This window comes from Malus sylvestris, chromosome 12, assembly GCF_916048215.2.
Source record: "Malus sylvestris chromosome 12, drMalSylv7.2, whole genome shotgun sequence".
In the NCBI taxonomy this organism is placed as follows: Eukaryota; Viridiplantae; Streptophyta; class Magnoliopsida; order Rosales; family Rosaceae; genus Malus; species Malus sylvestris.
The window spans coordinates 10,275,072-10,288,127 of NC_062271.1; the positions used below are offsets into that span (position 1 = coordinate 10,275,072).

The 13,056-nt window shown below is 37.8% G+C and overlaps 1 pseudogene; it reads right to left on the bottom strand.

Moving 5' to 3' along the window:
* Positions 1 to 350: 350 nt before the first annotated feature.
* Positions 351 to 12,130, bottom strand: LOC126592134 (uncharacterized; annotated as a pseudogene).
* Between the last annotated feature and the right edge of the window lie 926 nt (positions 12,131 to 13,056).

Sequence of the window (13,056 nt, forward strand, 5' to 3'; positions counted from 1 at the left end):
AGTCATTGCAGAAACCCTTCTTTTTTTCTTTTTTTTCTTGACAAAATATTTTTTATTTAATTTCTACAAATATTTTAATTTATACAATAACTAATCAACCATGAAAAATGATTTAATTACAATATATAAAAATGTACATACAAGCTGTCTGAACAAAAAAAGAAAAAACTAAATAAATAGTCGTCTGTGTTTAATGCATCAGGCTATTGGGTATCGGCTGGGCAAAGTAGTTGGGAGGTCGAAGGTGGAGCACAATCAGGTGCTGACATCGGGATTTGGAGGTTGGACATTTGGAAGGCCCGTAAGATCATGCTCATCTTCTTGTCCTGGGCCACAATCTGAGTTGCAATTTAGGCTTCCTGGGTTGCAATCTTATCTTTTAGGGTTGCCACTTCCTCCGTCATGACGACAACCTATCCTGTGATCGATTTGGAAGAGGAGGCACCTGTCTCATGAACCCGTGCCTTCCTCATACCCCTAACAACTTTGCCATGACAACGACCGAGCATCTGATCCAAGGTCTTAGTCAGGATCTTAAGACCCTCGGGTACAGTGACATACTTGATCAGGGTCTCCAGGGGAAGTTGCAATGCTACTATTCTCCACCATAGCGGCCTGTAATAATAAAGAAAAAACATTTAATATTTAATAAAAAATTGTAATTAATATTTGAACGATACCTAAATATAATAATAATAACAATTACATATACTTACATGCAGCTGCACAGTGGTCTCATCGCCGGGTTGAACAAAAACGTCCTTGAACATGTCGAGCTCTGGGAACTTATAACCCTCTTGAAGAAAAAACATTAAGAAAACATTATTGATCAATAATAAAAAAATAAATTGTACAAAATTTAAAAATTAATATACTTTTACTTGACGTTGCTCCTCAAGCCTATAGGAGAAGGGCATCAAACTAGAATGATGGAAAAGTGTCTCTGACTCTCGAGCTTTCTTGTGAGAAACATATTTGTTCTGTTAAACACACAATATACATGTTAGTGCGACTATTTGAAAGAAATTATCAAAAAAGTTTATAAAAAATAAATAAAACAGTATTAAATTATTATTAAAATATTATTTACATACTTACCACAAATTTTGTGTCTGTAAAATGTTTGCAAAGCCACTCCCAATCCTCTGGCTGCTCCAACAACTCCGTTGGGTAACTATCTAGGCAAGCAATCTTCAGATCATCCCATTTCTTAAAATGCGCATGGAGTTCGCACTTCCAATGTTTGTAATGGGTCGCTAAGTTCTCCTCTAAGTAGGCAGTGGCCTCGATCGGGGGATATATCCTTAAGATTATAATTGAACTACAAATATGAAAATAATAAAATAATAGTACGAAATTTAATAATATTAAGATAATATAATTTGCTTTATAATATTTGTAAACAAAATTAAAAAAATGATAAAGGCTAAAAATGAAAATAGTAACCGACAACTCATGCTGCACCAGTTTCTTCGTCTCCTTGGGAATTTCTGCCTAAGACTCCCATTGCATAGGACAATGCCACCGAATAACAAATCCACAGCTGGTAGCGATGCTGCTATGCTGTTGTGAGGTAGCTGCTCCACGATGTCGCGAGTCATACGCAATCTTGATCAACCGTTGGACACACGTACATTGTGCGCCAACTTTAGCATTCGATTAGGCGCCCTAGTGTTTTTTTTAGCTGCCCAAAGAAACTTAAATGGTCAAAAATCCTAATCTTAAATTTTCTACCGAAAATTTGGCAGAACATCCCTTTATAGTATATCATTTCCCAAAACCTGAAAATAGTAAAATAATAGTAGTTCACATCCACAACACATTTTCACAATCCAACAAATTTTCACAATCGTAAAAATAATAGTTTTAAAATGAAAAAAATAAATTGTAGTAAGAATTAGAAAAATTAACTAGCTAGGATCCCCCACCCTCGATTGTGGATACCGAGGAAGTATGATCAGAAGGCTCCTGATGGCGGCGGGGGCGGTGATGCCGTCGTGCACTGAGCGGCTGAATCGACACTATGATGTCAATGATGCGGGCACCTAGGACGCCCCTGAGTAGCCTGAGTAAGGGGTGTAGGCTCCCCAATCAATAAAGCACTCATGGCTAAAGTAGTAGGTGCTGAAAATGCGGGAGGGCGCATTGGTCACACTCCGACGAGATGTGATCAACTGCGAAATCTATACAATTTTTTAACCATAAAAATATAACATTAGAGGCCCATATATATCATCCTAAATAATTGAAGTAGTTTGTTCCCTAATCCTTTCTTGCATTTGAAACTAATTAATTAGTAGCCAAAGTAATATCATATATCATTTACAAAAAAAAAAAAAAAAAAAAAAAATGTAACAATATGTATAGTTTGACAAGATGAAAATCAGCTTGCTCATGTCCGGATATATAGAGATACATATATATAAATTCACTTTCTAAGAAATCAATTGACACACACACACACACACACACACATATATATATATATATATATATAAAGCAGTATTGCAAAGGTGGAAACAATACTAATTCAAAAGTAGTTTTGGTTGATTGACTCCAAACACATGTTTTACTTGCAATAGCTGAAACAATAAATATAAAAATATACACACGTGTATAGTTTCATGCCATGAAAGCTAGGTTTGTTTAGTTTCTATATATACATTCACAAATATATACTAAGAAATACGAATATATACTAGCTATTATGCATAGAGCATTTGACGGTGATTAGTAGTTGATGAGCTGAATCGTTAATATAATTTATGGAAGAAACTTGGCAATAGGATAGTCAAATCTAAAGGACACTGAATAGTAGTGAAGAACTCAGAGGGGTCGTTGAGGGGGTGCGAAAGGTGCAGTCGCATAGGGCCCCAAATTTGAAGAGGCCTTCAAAATTTTTGTCACCTAATATTTATATGTAATAATATTCTATATTTAAAATTGCTTTTGTTATGAAATAATGTTCTATATTCAAAAATTGATGTTGGTAGCACTTTAAAATCTCATCTTACACTCCTTATAAGCTTAATTTTTTTTTTCTTTCTAAATACAAAAAATTAGAGTACAATAAGATATTTTGAGTGCCAATAATACACCATAAAAGACGGTATTTTTTCAATATTATTATATTATAATGTTACATATTCAAGTGAAACTTTAAAGTTAAAGTTTTTGAAGTTTGTTTTCTTGTTTGGTTGTTTAAGATTGAACTGTTTTTGATTATTTAGTGAACGTTATGTTTGTAGCTTTTTTTACTTATTATTAATGACATTTTTAAACTTGCAATCAGTGAGTGCTAAACTTTGTTTTGATTTAAGTGATTGTTTTCTAGCATCAATACATTGTCCTACATTTTTTAAGACTTATCTTAAGGAGGGGCGTTTTTATAAATTTCGCACATGGCCCCCAAAATCTTAGAGACGGCTCTGGAAGAACTTGTTCATTAGGATCCACATTAGATTCAATAGTCTCAGCTTGTGTAATGTATGAAGACGAAGAATGGTCTAATCGTTCTCCATGATGATTCCAAGTAGTATTTGAGTATTTGTCTCCATCATCCCATTTATTACTAAATGAAATCAAACATTTACGAATGTCTCCCTCATTGAGTTGTTACACCTTCTACACTGATACCGGATATGAGTTGAACCTAGGTTGTGTCTCGCTGTGAATTTAATGAACTCATCTATTACATCCAAGTACTCAGCAACACATCTGTTCTGATTCTATATTTGCTATATGTCCATTTTGTCTGCAATCACAATAAAAATAGAAGAATTACAACAATTTCAACTATTGTCTTGTCACCTTACGCCTTTGGTAAAGGCCCTATACAATTCCGAAATGCACAATTATGTGCCATAATTTACGGTTCATTAGATTAAATTTCGACGTGGGCAAATTTCGGCAGCATCTTCTTACAGTTCTTCAAGTGCACCCAGTAGATATATAATATCTACCGTGTACACGAAGAACATCAGGAAATGTTACCAAAATTCCCACTATCGAAACCTAATCCGTGAACTGCAAACTACAACACATAACTATGCATTCCCAAACTGTCCAAAACATGAGACAATTCAAGAATTAATTGAACCACAGTCATGCTTTCCCACGCATGCACGAAATCAAACTAATTCTCAAATGGGAAACTAAGCTTTTCTTGAAAAAAAAGTGTACGAAGTTACGTAGTATTAACTCTGTACAACACAAAACAATTTTGTACGTGATCTACAAAAATATGTGCATACAAATAAATTAAATCAAAATAATTACTAAAAGTACATAAAATAGATAAAATTAATAAAGATAAATTTAGCGAAGAACATACCTTCAAATTCATTCTTCAATGAAATTCGTATACAAAAATCCTTTACAAAACAAATTTAATTGTTTTAGTTTGAATTCTCAATTCAAAGTTATATATGCAAAATCAAATCGCTTACCGGATAGGGGTAGATCGAGGAAGGGAGAGGAGATGGAGGAGAAGAGAGATGGATTATTTGTATGATGAATTTAAGAGCAAGGGAGGGATTGGAGAAGATTTTGAAGAGAGATAAGGAAGGGAGGCAGCTACTGCAATTTGGTTTGCAATTTATGCCTTCCATACTGCTTTTGTGATTTGGAAAAACTCGTCGACTTTGTGCGACGAATCTTTCTGTCGCGCAAAAATGTTTAGCTCAACAAAGGTGCACCTTCTTCGCCGAATGTTTGGAAAAAAGCGGTAAAAATCTTGGTTTGGTGCCAGAAAATTTCGTGACGGACCACTTGCGTCACGCAAGTGGTCTTTGCGCAATGGTGAACTAAAGCGTCGTGCAAAGACCATTTGCGTGACACAATTGGTCTTTTGCGTAATTTTCTAGTGCCAAACTAGGATTTTACCACCTTTTTCCAAACATTGCGTGACAAAGGTACATTGAGCGACGAAGGTGTACCTTTGTCGCACAAAACAATTTTAAGCAACGGAAAGGTTCATCGCTTAAAACGTCATTGCGTGATGCTTCTTTGTTAATGTTGCGTGAAAAGTTTTTGTGCAACGTAATGTACTTCGTCGTGCAAGTTTCCGTCGTGCAAGTGTGTTTTTTGTACTAGTGCTGATTGCCAAACATTGAACCATGACATGGCTTGACATGTGTAAGAGCCTGCATGCAAAGTCACTGAGGAATTCCCTCAAGTATTTTGAATAAAATCACTGAGGAAGGTCTCCGGTGAAGCTTGCAATGTTATAAGCACCATACAAATTGATATTCAACCAATTGACGGAAGTAGGGGACAAGTGTGAAGGTGAAGAAAGAGGTTATACTGAGAAGATTTCTTGGGTTCTCATTTGATGAAAGGGCGGTGCTATTCACACACATTCATTTGATTTGATGCCTATAAATTGAGAGGAGTGTGTGGAAGGTAAAAAAGGATGTGTGGGTGAAAATGGTGATTCCTAATCAAATTTTGAACCAACAAAGTACGTGCATCAACAAAAATGAAATCATAGTAGTGGAAGTGTTGTATATGTTGTATGCACTCCAACATCCAGAACCATGGATCTTTAAAACTTTTTTGATAAATATCACATGCAATAAGAGTAGGAAAAGACTTATACCTCTTCAAGCGATACCTTGATTTGAATCAAAGTTGTTCACCCTATTGTTGGGCTTTCTCCACTCATAAGGTTTTTTCATCTTCATAACTTGAAGGCTGGTGATTCTTGTAGAGATTGAGATGTCTCCCTTTAGTGCTAAAACTTTAGTTTCTCTAACTTTCGACCTCTCCTCTAGTGCCTCTCACTTTCCTTAGCTTGTTCCATCTTCATCTCCAATGCTTGTAGAGAAAAACATGACACACCACAATAATATGGCCTATATATCACCCATGTTGTGGCTTATTTTAATCAGATAAGGAGAGAGAGAGTGCACGGCAGAGAAAGAGAGAGAGAGAGAGAGAGAGAGAGAGAATAGGGAGATAGATGTGTTTGTGGGGTTGTGTATAAGATGTGTTATTCCCCATTCGCAGTGCCTTTATTTATAGTAATAAGGGAAAGAAGAATCATTCTCCTCCAATGAATACAAGTCCTAATAGGGAAGAATAACTAGTATTAATCTAATCTAGGATTTACATAATCACACTTAAATACAATGTTTATAACACTCCCCCCTTGAGTGTGGAAATACTCAAGTAGATTCGACATCATGTAGAGTTGAGGAAGTCGACTCGTCAGCACTGATTCTGGAAACACGCTAGACTCAAAGTAAAGTAGGAACTTGCATATGGAACTAAGTCTCACAAAAAAACCCCATGGATATGGTAAAACCCAAGTAGGGACAAAATTCATAGTCTAAGGAAAAATGCGTGAGAAAATGCAATGTCAAATAAAACATATATGAGACGTCATCAGGGATATGATCAACCCAAGGTTCGTCAAAACCTCGCTAGGTAGCAAAAACTTAGTGAGAAAAATACTCCTAATCGTAGGGAAAATGAGTACATTAAGATCAAGCAAGTATACTTCAGGATACTCCCCCTGAGTTTGACATAATTCCAAAAAGTACTAACAACGTTACAACTCAGAAAGTTTACGCATACCTATTCCTTGAACAAGTTTCTGAAATGTCGCATTCGGTAGTTTTTTGGTGAAGAGGTCAGCTAGATTGTCTTTGCGTGAGTTCAATATTCTGATGCTCTTGCTATTGATGTAGGAAGAATAACTTCGGTGCAATGTGCTTGGTGTTGTCTCCTTTGATGTCATCCTTCTTGAGTTGTTTGATGCATGTTGCGTTATCTTTATAGATCATCATCGGGACGTCAACAACGGGGTAAAGATCACATAAGCTTCGAATATGGCCCACAACTACTCTCAACTAGAACCATTCCTAAGTTGCTTCGTGTAAGGCAAGAGTTTCAACATGGTTAGACGAAGTGGCAACTAAGGTCTATTTATTTGATCTCCAAGATATTTTGGTGCCTCCAATGGTAAAGACATAACCTATTTGAGAGCGTGCCTTGTGTGGGTCAGATAAGTAACCTACATCGGCATAACCAACAAGGCGGGAATCGACTCGAGATAAGGGGGTGCGGCATCACTCGAGGATCTATAAGGATAGAATAGGCCTAGATCTGTAGTACCCTTAAGGAAAAGAAAGATTAACAGTGAATGAGATGTCCGGTCTAGTGCATTGAGTTAAGTACAATAAAGCACCTATTGCACTTAGATAAGGAACTTCGGGTTCCAATATCTGTTCATCATCCTCCTTCAGATGGAAGGGATCTCATTTTAGATCTAGCAATTGAATAACCATAGGAGTATTTGAAGGCTTCACTTTATCCTCGTTAAAGCAACACAACATCTTTTAGGTGTAGTTCGATTGATGTACAAAGATTCCATTCAAACGGTGCTCTATCTCGAGACCGAGACAGTATCGAGCCTTTCCTAGATCTTTTATCTCAAATTCCAACTTCAGGTGTGTGGTAGTTCTCTTGAGCTAGTTCTGATGAGGTTCAAGTCATCAGCATAAACTGCTACAATCGTAAAACCAGAATGTGACTTCTTAATGAACATGCAAGGGCATAGTTTCTTGTTCACATATCCCTGACTATTCAAATACTCACTCAGATGGTTGTACCATATTCTTCCAGATTGCTTCAAACCGTAGAGTGAACACCTCAGTCGAATTGAGAGTGTGTTCCAGATAAAAGTGTTTAGGGTTTGAATTGTATGTTTATTCTTCTCACTGGGAGGTAAATATATGGTTGTACAATTGTTGAACAAAAAAAATTAAAGAGAAGTTTGCAAACAAACAAACTTCTCAAAAGACAAAGGAAAGGTAGCACGTCTCAGACTTGGAAAACCCAAGTCGACAAAGACGGGAGCAAAAATAATAATAAATATATATAAAGAAAAACACATATATCTCCCTACAGAAGATGAAGAAACGTGGAGCAAAAACTCTTCATTTTCTGCAAAACGTGGGAAGGTTGCAGTCGTGGAAGATTGCTGCACAGATAGTGGGAGAAGTTAAAGGATAGTGGAGGCCTCTACTCCCCCACGTAAAAACTCTAGAGCCTTCCAACCATGCCTATAAATAAGTACTAGTTGCAGTGCAAGAGGGGGGGGGAACGGAAACAAGAGAGGAGACGTTGCAGAAATTGAGAATCACAGAGAAGACAACAGAGAGGCAAAGCAAGAGAGCAAAGGCACAACAAAGGAAAAGAAAGAAGAAGATGAAATCAAGAGCTACACGCAAGAACAAAGAGCAGGAAAAGCTACACAACATTTGAAAGTATAAAGCCATCTCATTTAATTTTTTAGGTTGTTTCCTTCTTCTACTTTGTAGGAAGAAAAGAAGCACTTTGCTTCTTGAACTTTTCCCACTCCCCAGCATTCTTGAGTTGCAGTCCAACAAAGCCAACAAAATCACCACTTTCGCTCCTCGCCGCTGCAGTTTAATCCCATGAATTTCTTCGGGGTCTAAACCACCCTATGAAGTTTTGATGAAATCTAAGAGCTTCGCTCCATGCCGCTGCAGTTTAATCCCATGAATTTCTTCGGGGTGGTCTAAACCACCCCGTGAAGTTCCGATCAAATCGAAGAGCTCCGTTTCCCGTCGTAGCCATCAAGTGAAGAAAAAAGAACTGCTGACGATAAAGAAGAAGAAGAAACAAAGTCCACCAAAACTGGTGCCTTTTTTCCGCAGAGAAAATGACCATTGGGTTACTGAAGTAGGAGAAGGCGCATCCGTCGTTCCCCCGTTCAAACAAAGTCTCATGTCGGTGCCATTCACGGCCAGGAACTCTCTGCCATGATGCCTTTTTCAATTGCCAAAGAGTGATCACTTCACGTGGGAATCTCCTCATATGGAAAAGAAAGAAGGTTTTGTTGAACTTTCAAAGTCTTACTGGAACTTGAAGGCTTGGAAAGTCATATGAAAAAGAAGAAAGGGAGAGAAATTTAAAGTTTGCTGTCAGAAACTTGGCAGTCCCAACTTTATACTTAAAGAAAAGACAAAAGTCTATTTCGCCTTGAACCATGCATCTCACGTGGAGAAGAAAAGGAGTTTTGTGGAAAGACTTGGGTCAAATGGTTTCAAAATCCCATGGTTAGATGGGATTGAAAGTACAAAAGAAAAATATGAAACAAGGGGAAGGTTGTGTTTGCCATAATCCGTATGGAATGGATCCCGTGAAGGAATTAAATGAAACATTTTCTCTATTCCAAGCATGGTTCTTTACAAATTTTTCAGGAGAAAGAAATTGCAAACGAGGAGGGAAATAATAAGATGTTCTTTCATGTGGGCTTTATGTAGCTTTTGCCAAGTTAAAAATTGTTTCGTGAAGCCAGAAATGCAAAGATAAAAAAAATAAGTACAAGCCAAAGTCAAATGCCAAATCTAAAAAATAGCGGGATTATTACGAGTATACCCGTTAATTTCATTTGACAACAAAATGGAACAAAACCATGGAAGCTCTTCAATGGTCATCCACAAAGCCATACCAAGACTTAAACGGCACGAAGCCACAACAAGACTCAAACGGCACAAAGCCACAACAAGACTCAAATGGCACAAAGCCGCAACGAGTCTAAAAAAAAATTACGAATTACGCTGGCTTGATTCCGTTAAGGATACGTAGGCAGTCTGATATCAATTTTAGACGCAACCGTGAAATCAAGACGAATCCCTGGTTTATATAAACTAAATTCTTTGACCAAGTAATTACAAATTCTACAAGGAGTAAAAGAGAAGTCTTCAAGCATAAGTTCCTAGACTTCCTATTAAAGGATGCTGCTCATGCAACAAAGTTCCTAATTTTATAGGGAATGTTGCTCCATGTGAGATTGAAGTAAAACAACAATTTTGTATTCACATGAGCTTTATATTTTTGGACTCCGTGAATAAAAATAGGGACGGACAACACAAAGTCATGTCATGTTTCAAATGGAATGAAGCAGTATCAAATGTCAAATGGCACGAAGCCGAGTCAAATCTCAAATGGCATGAAGCCGTATCAAATATCAAACGGCACAAAGCCGCAACAAGACTCAAATGGCATGAAGCCACATCAAGCTCCAATGGCTTAAAGTCCTCGCTTGCAAGAGCCTAAACTGCACAAGGCATTAAATGCTCCAATGGCGCAAAGTCCTCACCCGCATGAGCTAAAACTGCACAAGGCATCAAATCCAAACAAGTATTAAGCACATAAGGAACTACGAGTGACTTGATCCCTCAAAGAGGGTACGTAGGCAATCTAGGGCTCTACTTAGACATAGTCACAAAATCAAATAAACACCTAAATCCCTAAGTTACGATTTATTCATATTAGAATCAAAGGGTATTCCTTTCCAAAGAAAAGGTTATAATTAATAGGCGCGTAGCCTAGAATAGGTCGAACTCGAATTAATAAAACCATCTTCAAAAAAAAATGAACGAGGGTGAAATTGTGTCGAGTGAATTATTTGTTTACATATTGTGTTCAATTTTTGCTCAACAACAATATCCCACATAACAGGAAATAAGAATCCCAATTATACAAGAAATAAATTATAGGATTACATTCCTAAACAAAATTGTTGACTCACGCCAACACTCCCTCTCAAGTTGGTGTATAGATATCTCCTAAGCCCAACTTGTCAAGTTTGCTAAAACCGCATGAGTTAACATATCTGCTAATTGTTCTTCAGACCTCACGTATGGCATATCAATCAATTTGACATCTAACTTCTCTTTGATGAAGTGTATATCTACCTCCACATGCTTTGTACAATCATGTTGAACGGGATTATTGGCTATTTCTCTCGCAGCTTGATTGTCGCAATATAATAACATAGCTCCCTGAGGCTTGAACCCAATCTCAGTGAGAAGAATCCTAAGCCATAAAAATTCACAAATTCCATGTGCCATTCCTATGTACTCTGCCTCGGTCGTGGATCTAGCCACTACATTTTGCTTATTGTTTCTCCAAGTTACCAGATTTCCTGCTATGAACGTGAAGTAGCTTGATGTGGAGTGACGATCAGTAATGTTTCCCGCCCAATCAGCATTAGTATACCCCTTTACCTCCATATGTCCATGCTTCCTGAAGATTAGTCCTTTACCCCGTGCACCTTTCAGATAACTCAGTATACGCATCACTGCTGCCATGTGATCCTTACTAGGAGCATGCATAAACTGACTTACAACACTGATTGCATACGCAATATCCGAACGTGTAAGTGATAAGTAAATCAATTGTCCTACCAATCTCTGATATCTTTCTTTATTGGTAGGAACTTGATCCTGGTACACCGCCAGGTGATGATTCTGCACAATGGGAGTTTCAACTGGTTTACAAGCCAACATTCCAGTTTTTGAGAGAATATCAAGAACATACTTCCACTGAGACAAGTAAATACCATCATGAGAACGAGCAACTTCAATGCCCAAGAAGTATTTCAAGCCTCCTAGATCCTACATCTCAAATTCTGATGAAAGATACCCCTGTAGCCTTTTTATCTCTTCTGTGTCATCACCAGTAACTACCATATCATCCACATAGATAATTAACAAAGTAACTTTACCTCACATGCATTTGATGAATAGGGTGTGGTCCGTATTTCCCTGTCTATAGCTGTACTTTTTCATTGCTTTAGTGAACCTTCCAAACCATGCTTTGGGTGATTGTTTGAGTCCACAGAGAGCCTTTCGAAGTCTACATACTTTTCCTGTTTCATTTGGTGTTTCATATCCTGGTGGAAGATCCATGTATACTTCTTCTTCCAGATCTCCATGTAAGAAAACATTCTTCACATCGAACTATTTCAAAGGCCAGTCCAGATTAGCTGCTAAGATAAAAGGACTCGAATAATATTCATTTTTGCGACCGGTGCAAACGTTTTTTGGTAGTAAACTCCAAATGTTTGTGTGTACCCTTTAGCTACCAATCTTGCCTTGTATCTGTCAATGGACTCATCCGCCTTGTGCTTTATGGTGAACACCCATTTACATCCCACTGGTTTCTTCTCTTGTGGTAGTGACACTACATTCCACGTTCTGTTTCTTTGTAAGGCTTCCATTTCTACTCTCATGGCTTCTACCCAACAGGGGTCTCGCAAAGCCTCTTCCACTTTTGTTGGAATTTTAATCCCATCCATTTGATTCACCATAGCTTGGTACTTAGGTGATAGTCATTGAGTGGACACATATTATGCAATTGCATATCTCACTTTTCCTTTCGGAGAAAATCTGTCAGGTGGTTTCCCATTGTTTTGCCTAGGAGGTAAAATATAGGAATTTTCAACAATATCTGGAGTATGAGAACGTTCCTCTTGGATATCCGCGGGGACATGAACGTGTAATAATGGAGGAGAATAAGGGTTATTTTCTGTTTGCACAGTCTCAGTATCACTCGCGGACCCACTACCTTCTACTGATTCTATAAATGGTGTAGGCCTACTATTCGATGTTGCATGAGCTATCTCTCGATCAAGGGTTTCACGGTCAAAATTCGCTGGGCTTTGGCTTGTTGTGTTGTTGGCCACTACCGGTCTCTGAACTGCTATGTCGTGGCCTACTGTTGGGATTTGAATTGATGTGTTGCGACCCTTTAGTAAGGCGCGGTCAAGTGGGTTGCTCATACCACCTAAGTCTTTAGTCTCGGTCTCGCATGTACCATGCTAACTGTCTCGTTCATGTGGAACATCAAACCAACTATAGTCTTCGTATTTACTATTTAACTCCCCCTGAAGAGTACAGTGGGTTTGATCAGAGATGAAAAACATCTCAGTTTCGGAAAAAGTCACATCTATGGTGACATAGAATTGCTTAGGAGGTGGATGGTAACATCGATATCCCTTTTGTTGGCTATTAAATCCTAGAATTACACAACGAACAGCACACGGATCCAATTTACTCCGTTGATTCTTGTGAAGATGCACATAAGCCACACATCCAAATATGCGATGTGATAATTGAAGAGAAGATGGTAAGGTGACATAATCCGTCTAGACTTCCATGGAAATTCGGAAGTTGTGAACTCGAGAGGGCATTCGATTAAGAAGATAAATAGAATACATAACTGCATCCGCCTAAT